Source organism: Phyllobates terribilis, unplaced genomic scaffold (genome assembly GCF_046119375.1).
Source record: "Phyllobates terribilis strain yellow unplaced genomic scaffold, ASM4611937v1 Scaffold_5__5_contigs__length_657084704, whole genome shotgun sequence".
NCBI lineage: Eukaryota > Metazoa > Chordata > Amphibia > Anura > Dendrobatidae > Phyllobates > Phyllobates terribilis.
Window position 1 is genome coordinate 116,294,173 of NW_027362765.1, and position 9,347 is coordinate 116,303,519.

Sequence of the window (9,347 nt, forward strand, 5' to 3'; positions counted from 1 at the left end):
GTATCATCCACAGATCACTCATAACAGTGTGTCATCCACAGATCCCCCATAACAGTGTGTCATCCACAGATCCCCCATAACAGTGTGTCATCCACAGATCCCTCATAACAGTGTGTCATCCACAGATCCCTCATAACAGTGTATCATCCACAGATCCTCCATAAATGTGTGTCATCCACAGATCCCTCATAACAGTGTGTCATCCACAGATCCCCCATAACAGTGTGTCATCCACAGATCCCTCATAACAGTGTGTCATCCACAGATCCCACATAACAGTGTATCATCCACAGATCACTCATAACAGTGTGTCATCCACAGATCCCCCATAACAGTGTGTCATCCACAGATCCCTCATAACAGTGTGTCATCCACAGATCCCTCATAACAGTGTATCATCCACAGATCCTCCATAAATGTGTGTCATCCACAGATCCCACATAACAGTGTGTCATCCACAGATCCCTCATAACACTGTCATCCACAGATCCCACATAACAGTGTGTCATCCACAGATCCCTCATAACACTGTGTCATCCACGGATCCCCCATAACAGTGTGCCATCCACAGATCTCCCATAACAGTGTATCATCCACAGATCCAACATAACAGTGTGTCATCCACAGATCCCTCATAACAATGTGTCATCCACAGATCCCACATAACAGTGTGTCATCCACAGATCCCTCATAACACTGTGTCATCCACGGATCCCCCATAACAGTGTGCCATCCACAGATCTCCCATAACAGTGTGCCATCCACAGATCCAACATAACAGTGTGTCATCCACAGCTCCCCCATAACAGTGTGTCATCCACAGATCCCCCATAACAGTGTGTCATCCACAGATCTCCCATAACAGTGTGTCATCCACAGATCCCCCATAACAGTGTGTCATCCACAGATTCTCCATAACAATGTCATCTATAGATCACCATAACAGTGTGTTATCCATAGATCCCCCATAACAGTGTGGCATCCGCAGATCCCCCTTAGCAATGTCATCCACAGATCCCCCATAACAGTGTGTCATCCACAGGTTCTCCATAATAGTGTCATCTATAGATCCCCCATAAGTGTGTCATCCACAAATCCCCCATAACAGTGTGCCAACCACAGATCCCCCCATAACAGTGTGGCATCCACAGATCCCCCATAACAATGTTAACCACAGATCCCCCATAACAGTGTGTTATCCATAGATCCCCATAACAGTGTGTTATCCACAGATCCCCCTTAACAGTGTGTCATCCACAGATCCCCCATAACAGTGTGTCATCCACAGATCCCCCATAACAGTGTTTCAGCAATAGTGTCATCAACAGATCCCCCATAACAATGTTTTTTCAACATATTCCTGATAACAGTGTCATCCACAGATCCTCCATAACAGTGTGTCATCCACAGATCCCTCATAACAGTCTATCATCCACAGATCCTCCATAAAAGTGTGTCATCCACAGATCCCACATAACAGTGTATCATCCACAGATCACTCATAACAGTGTGTCATCCACAGATCCCCCATAACAGTGTGTCATCCACAGATCCCTCATAACAGTGTGTCATCCACAGATCCCACATAACAGTGTATCATCCACAGATCACTCATAACAGTGTGTCATCCACAGATCCCCCATAACAGTGTGTCATCCACAGATCCCTCATAACAGTGTGTCATCCACAGATCCCTCATAACAGTGTATCATCCACAGATCCTCCATAAATGTGTGTCATCCACAGATCCCACATAACAGTGTGTCATCCACAGATCCCTCATAACACTGTCATCCACAGATCCCACATAACAGTGTGTCATCCACAGATCCCTCATAACACTGTGTCATCCACGGATCCCCCATAACAGTGTGCCATCCACAGATCTCCCATAACAGTGTATCATCCACAGATCCAACATAACAGTGTGTCATCCACAGATCCCTCATAACAATGTGTCATCCACAGATCCCACATAACAGTGTGTCATCCACAGATCCCTCATAACACTGTGTCATCCTCGGATCCCCCATAACAGTGTGCCATCCACAGATCTCCCATAACAGTGTGCCATCCACAGATCCAACATAACAGTGTGTCATCCACAGATCCCTCATAACAATGTGTCATCCACAGATCCTCCATAACAGTGTGTCATCCACAGATCCCTCATAACAATGTGTCATCCACAGATCCCTCATAACAGTGTGTCATCCACAGATCCCCCATAACAATGTGCCATCCACAGATCCCTCATAACAGTGTGTCATCCACAGATCCCTCATAACAGTGTGTCATCCACAGATCCCACATAACAGTGTATCATCCACAGATCACTCATAACAGTGTGTCATCCACAGATCCCCCATAACAGTGTGTCATCCACAGATCCCTCATAACAGTGTGTCATCCACAGATCCCTCATAACAGTGTATCATCCACAGATCCTCCATAAATGTGTGTCATCCACAGATCCCACATAACAGTGTGTCATCCACAGATCCCTCATAACACTGTCATCCACAGATCCCACATAACAGTGTGTCATCCACAGATCCCTCATAACAGTGTGTCATCCACGGATCCCCCATAACAGTGTGCCATCCACAGATCTCCCATAACAGTGTATCATCCACAGATCCAACATAACAGTGTGTCATCCACAGATCCCTCATAACAATGTGTCATCCACAGATCCCACATAACAGTGTGTCATCCACAGATCCCTCATAACACTGTGTCATCCACGGATCCCCCATAACAGTGTGCCATCCACAGATCTCCCATAACAGTGTGCCATCCACAGATCCAACATAACAGTGTGTCATCCACAGATCCCTCATAACAATGTGTCATCCACAGATCCTCCATAACAGTGTGTCATCCACAGATCCCTCATAACAATGTGTCATCCACAGATCCCTCATAACAGTGTGTCATCCACAGATCCCCCATAACAATGTGCCATCCACAGATCCCTCATAACAGTGTGTCATCCACAGATCCTCCATAAGGCTGAGTTCACACGATGCGTTTTTAATGCGTTTCCGCAGCGTTTTTGCAGTTGCGTAAACGCCGCGGAAACGCATGAAAAATGCATGGTAGAAGGGCAGCAATGTTCCCCAATTGAAATCCGCATGTGCTGTGCCCATGATGCGGATTTTTCCGCAGCGTAAACTCTGCGCTCAAAAATCAGCAGCATGTCCATTAATTTTGCGGAAACTCTGCATTTTCGCCGCCATTGACTTGCATTAGAACGCGCCAATTCCGCAAGACTGCATCTGTACTTGCGTAATTTGCGCGTTCTAATGTGCAGATGGTACCTTAGAAAAAGTGAAACAATCTAAAAGCAGCTCTTAATAATGATGAATTGCAGTATTGGATTATGCGCAAAACACTTGATTTACTAATTTCTTCATTCATTAGCTGCTCATCGTTTGTCATCTTGGATCTTGCCTATGCAGACCGCAGCGGATGTGATGAGTTTATCATTGGCTTCTGCACTCTGCATAGGCAGCAACCGTGATGAATAACCTCACTTTATTATGCTGAGCTTTGCCATTTCGGTCGTTACCTATGCAGAGCACAGAAGCTGAAGACAAACTCATCTTGTCTGCTGCGCTTTGCATAGGCAGCTTTAGGTGGGCACTCGCTGCGGCGGTCTAAGAAGGCACTTGCAGAAGCCGATCACTTGACAACGGGCCGGCATAGAGGGGGGCAGGGGGCAACATTTTACACCTACATAGCCTTTGATGCCCGCGGTTCTTTGGCTCCCCCAGTGCCCTTGAATATCGCTATAGTTCTTTTTTTATTTCTGGAACACAGTGCATGTTCTTTTTTTCTTGTAAAATAAATAAAGATCTATATATCTTTAAAAAAAATAAAAATGCAAATGTTTCATGAAACATTAATAAACTTTATTTAGGGGTAGAAAGGGGAGATGATTAGAAACTCGGATATTTATGTATTTTATTATAATGTTGCAAGTTATATCATGTCACGTTTTGTGTGCAATACTGCCACCTGATGACCGGAATAAGTATAGCATGCATTGCTTTTTATTATTATTATTATTATTATTTATTATTATAGCGCCATTTATTCCATGGTGCTTTACATGTGATAGGGATATACATAACAAAAGCATTTACATAATCTTAACAAAACGAGTCAGCGACTGGTACAGGAGGAGCGAGGACCCTGCCCGCGAGGGCTCACAGTCTACAAGGGATGGGTGAGGATACAGTAGGTGAGGGTAGAGCTGGTCGTGCAGTGGTGTTTACTGCAGGTGTAGGCTTGTCGGAAGAGGTGGGTCTTCAGGTTCCTTTTGAAGGTTTCCACGGTCGGCGAGAGTCTGATATGTTGGGGTAGAGAGTTCCAGAGTAGGGGGGAAGCACGGGAGAAATCTTGTATGTGATTGTGGGAGGAGGAGATAAGAGGGGAGTAGAGCAGGAGATCTTGTGAGGATCGGAGGTTGCGTGCAGGTAAGTACCGGGAGACTAGCTCACAGATGTATGGGGGAGACAGGTTGTGGATGGCTTTGTATGCCATGGTTAGAGTTTTGAACTGAATTCTCTGGGCAATGGGGAGCCAGTGAAGGGATTGACAGAGAGGAGAGGCAGCAGAGTTTAGGATAGATTGGAGGGGTGCAAGAGTGTTGGAAGGGATGCCACGGAGCAGGAGGTTGCAGTAGTCGAGGCGGGATATGATTAGGGCATGCACTAGTGTTTTTGCAGAGTCTTTGCTGAGGAATGCACGGATCCGGGAGATGTTTTTGAGTTGGAGTCGGCAGGAGGTGGAAAGGGCTTGGATATGTGGCTTGAAGGAGAGATCAGAGTCCAGGGTTACCCCAAGGCAGCGAGCTTGTGGGACTGGGGAGAGTGAACAGCCATTGACGTTGATGCATAGGTCGGATGGGGGATGTGAATGAGAGGGTGGAAAGATGATGAACTCTGTTTTATCCATGTTGAGTTTTAGAAACCTGTCGGAGAAGAAGGATGAGATGGCGGACAGACATTGTGGGATTCTGGTTAGTAGGGAGGAGATATCGGGTCCAGAGAGGTAGATCTGTGTGTCGTCAGCATAGAGGTGATACTGAAAGCCGTGAGACTCTATGAGCTGTCCCAGGCCGAAGGTGTAGATGGAGAAGAGCAGAGGTCCTAGAACTGAACCTTGGGGGACACCGACAGATAGGGGGCGAGATGAGGAGGTGGTGCGTGAGTGGGAGACGCTGAATGTCCTGTCTGTTAAGTATGAGGAGATCCAAGATAGAGCCAAGTCCGTGATGCCAAGAGATGAGAGAATCTGGAGTAAGAGGGAATGGTCCACTGTGTCAAAGGCAGATGACAGGTCCAGAAGGAGGAGGATGGAGTAGTGTTGCTTGGATTTGGCATTTAGTAGGTCATTGGTGACTTTGGTCAGGGCAGTTTCAGTCGAGTGATGCGGTCGGAAGCCAGATTGTAGACGGTCGAAGAGGGAGCAGGAGGAGAGGTGGGAGGACAGTTCAAGGTGGACATGTTGTTCTAGAAGTTTTGAGGCAAAGGGGAGGAGTGATATGGGGCGGTAGCTGGTCAGAGAGGAAGGGTCAAGGGAGGGCTTTTTGAGGATGGGTGTGATGCGGCATGTTTGAAACATGAGGGGAAGACTCCGGTTGTTAGTGATAGATTGAAGAGGTGGGTTAGGGTTGGGATGAAGACTGTGGTGAGGTTAGTGATGAGGTGGGATGGGATTGGGTCAAGTTCGCAGGTGGTGAGGTGTGATTTGGAGAGTAAAGAGGAGACTTGACCTTCTGTAATGGTGGAGAAGTGGGGTTTGGAGGAGGAGGGTTGAGTAGATATGAGGAGGGGTTGTGTGGACTTTAGGCCAAAGTTTTGTCTGATGGTGTCAATCTTCTGTTTGAAGAATGAGGCAAAGTCGTCGGCTGAGATGAGAGAAGAGGGAGGAGGTGCTGGGGGACGAAGGAGAGAGTTGAAAGTGTTAAATAGCTGTTTAGGGTTGTGAGATAGGGAGGATATGAGAGATGAGAAGTAGGTTTGTTTTGCTGTAGTGAGTGCGGACTTGAAATTAGTGAGGGATTGCTTGAATGCGATGAAGTGCTCGATGGAGTGAGACCTTTTCCATCTCCGCTCCGCAACCCTGGAGGCCCGGCGCAGTTCTTTGGTAAGTTTAGTGTGCCAGGGTTGCCTGTTGAATGTGCGAGGTGTGGTGTGTGTGAGAGGGGCGATCGAGTCTAGAGCTGAAGCTATTGTGGTGTTATATGAAGCAGCAGCAACGTCTGCATCGTGCAAGGAATTTATGTCTGTGAGAGGAAGGAGGGATTCAGAGAGAGAGTGTAGGTCAAGGTGTTTGAGATTTCTGCGAGGGTGTGTGAGTTTGTGGAGTGGGGATTGTGCACCCGGAGAGGAGAGGGTAGAGAATGTGAGGAGGTTATGGTCAGAGAGAGGGAGTGGTGAGTTAGAGAGGTTAGATAGGGAACAGAGGCGGGTGAAGATGATGTCCAGTGTGTGGCCATCTGTGTGGGTGGGTGTGGAAGACCATTGAGTGAGTCCAAAGGAGGAAGTGAGGGATAGGAGCTTAGAGACAGACGCGTGGGGAGTGTCAATGGGGATGTTGAAGTCACCCATTATGATAGTGGGGATGTCAGTGGAAAGGAAGTGAAGCAGCCAGGTAGTGAAATGGTCTAAGAAGGTGGTGGCTTGCCCTGGGGGTCGGTAAACGACGGCCAGTTGGAGGTTGGAGGGGGAATAGATGCGCACACAGTGCACCTCAAAAGAGGGGAGTGTAACGGAGGGTGGCAGTGGGATTTTGGTGAAAGCGCAGAGTTCTGATAGGAGGAAACCTACGCCTCCACCATGTTTGCCATTGGGGCGGGGGGTGTGGGAAAGGTGGAATCCGCCATTTGAAAGGGCAGCTGGGGAGGCTGTGTCAGAGGGGGTGAGCCAGGTTTCGGTGATGGCGAGGAAGGAGAGTTTGTTTGTAATGAAAAGATCGTGGATGAAGGAAAGTTTGTTGCAGACAGAGCGAGCGTTCCAGAGAGCTCCTGTTAGTATAGCTGAGGAGGTGGGTATTAGTTGGATGGGTATGAGGTTAGAAGGGTTGCGACAGTTTGAGGAAGGTCGTGGATAGGAGGTAGAAGTGACTGTGGGGATATGGCGAGGAGGACCAGGATTTGGAGAGATATCTCCAGCAGTGAGGAGGAGCAGAGAAAGTGTTAGCAGGTGGGAGCAAGAGAGAGCATGAGGTGGCTGTCTGTGTTTGGAGATCCAGGATTGAATGTTGAGGAATAATTTGGAGGAGGAGGTGAGATGAATGGGGAGAATAGAGGGAGAGATGAAGAGTTTCTTACTTGGTGTAGGGATTTGAGGGGTTATTAGAAAGTGGAGGACTATAGAGGAAAAAGTGAGAGCTAACAGAAACATAGTTAAAAGAGAGTAAATGGTCAAAGTGTTTGTTACCTGGCTCCTGCCCTGACTAACTGCCTCTGAAATAACTGCAACTTCTCTCCGAAGCCACTTTGCACAAGAAGACGCGTGCACACCCCAGCACGCGTGCACCCCTTACAGAGAGTCTAAATATATAGGCCACATTAAACTATATCAGGTGTAGGGCATTGTGGGAACGGCTTGTGGATAAATTAACAGCTGGTCATTTCAACAGGAGATGGCTGGGTGATCAAAGACAGAGCCAGGACGCAAGTCTCTGCAGTTTAGCACCTCTAAAAATCAGATAAGGTATATAGTGGGGAAAGGACAAACATATGTGAATATTGATTGGAGTGGGACAGATGAAGCAGGGGAATTATGCAGAGCATGTACCAGAGAGATGGGTCAGCAGAGCATTAGATGACAGCATACATAGGAGCAGGGGAATTATGCAGATCATGTACCTGTGGAAAGAGAAGAAGAAGACGAATGTTAGTCCATGGCCTCTGAAATAACTGCCACTTCTCTCCGAAGCCACTTTGCACAAGAAGACGCGTGCACACCCCAGCACGCGTGCACCCCTTACAGAGAGTCTAAATATATAGGCCACATTAAACTATATCAGGTGTAGGGCATTGTGGGAACGGCTTGTGGATAAATTAACAGCTGGTCATTTCAACAGGAGATGGCTGGGTGATCAAAGACAGAGCCAGGACGCAAGTCTCTGCAGTTTAGCACCTCTAAAAATCAGATAAGGTATATAGTGGGGAAAGGACAAACATATGTGAATATTGATTGGAGTGGGACAGATGAAGCAGGGGAATTATGCAGAGCATGTACCAGAGAGATGGGTCAGCAGAGCATTAGATGACAGCATACATAGGAGCAGGGGAATTATGCAGAGCATGTACCTGTGGAAAGAGAAGAAGAAGACGAATGTTAGTCCATGGCCTCTGAAATAGCTGCCACTTCTCTCCGAAGCCACTTTGCACAAGAAGACGCGTGCACACCCCAGCACGCGTGCACCCCTTACAGAGAGTCTAAATATATAGGCCACATTAAACTATATCAGGTGTAGGGCATTGTGGGAACGGCTTGTGGATAAATTAACAGCTGGTCATTTCAACAGGAGATGGCTGGGTGATCAAAGACAGAGCCAGGACGCAAGTCTCTGCAGTTTAGCACCTCTAAAAATCAGATAAGGTATATAGTGGGGAAAGGACAAACATATGTGAATATTGATTGGAGTGGGACAGATGAAGCAGGGGAATTATGCAGAGCATGTACCAGAGAGATGGGTCAGCAGAGCATTAGATGACAGCATACATAGGAGCAGGGGAATTATGCAGAGCATGTACCTGTGGAAAGAGAAGAAGAAGACGAATGTTAGTCCATGGCCTCTGAAATAACTGCAACTTCTCTCCGAAGCCACTTTGCACAAGAAGACGCGTGCACACCCCAGCACGCGTGCACCCCTTACAGAGAGTCTAAATATATAGGCCACATTAAACTATATCAGGTGTAGGGCATTGTGGGAACGGCTTGTGGATAAATTAACAGCTGGTCATTTCAACAGGAGATGGCTGGGTGATCAAAGACAGAGCCAGGACGCAAGTCTCTGCAGTTTAGCACCTCTAAAAATCAGATAAGGTATATAGTGGGGAAAGGACAAACATATGTGAATATTGATTGGAGTGGGACAGATGAAGCAGGGGAATTATGCAGAGCATGTGACAGAGAGATGGGTCAGCAGAGCATTAGATGACAGCATACATAGGAGCAGGGGAATTATGCAGAGCATGTACCTGTGGAAAGAGAAGAAGAAGACGAATGTTAGTCCATGGCCTCTGAAATAATTGCCACTTCTCTCCGAAGCCACTTTGCACAAGAAGACGCGTGCACACCCCAGCACGCGTGCACCCCTTA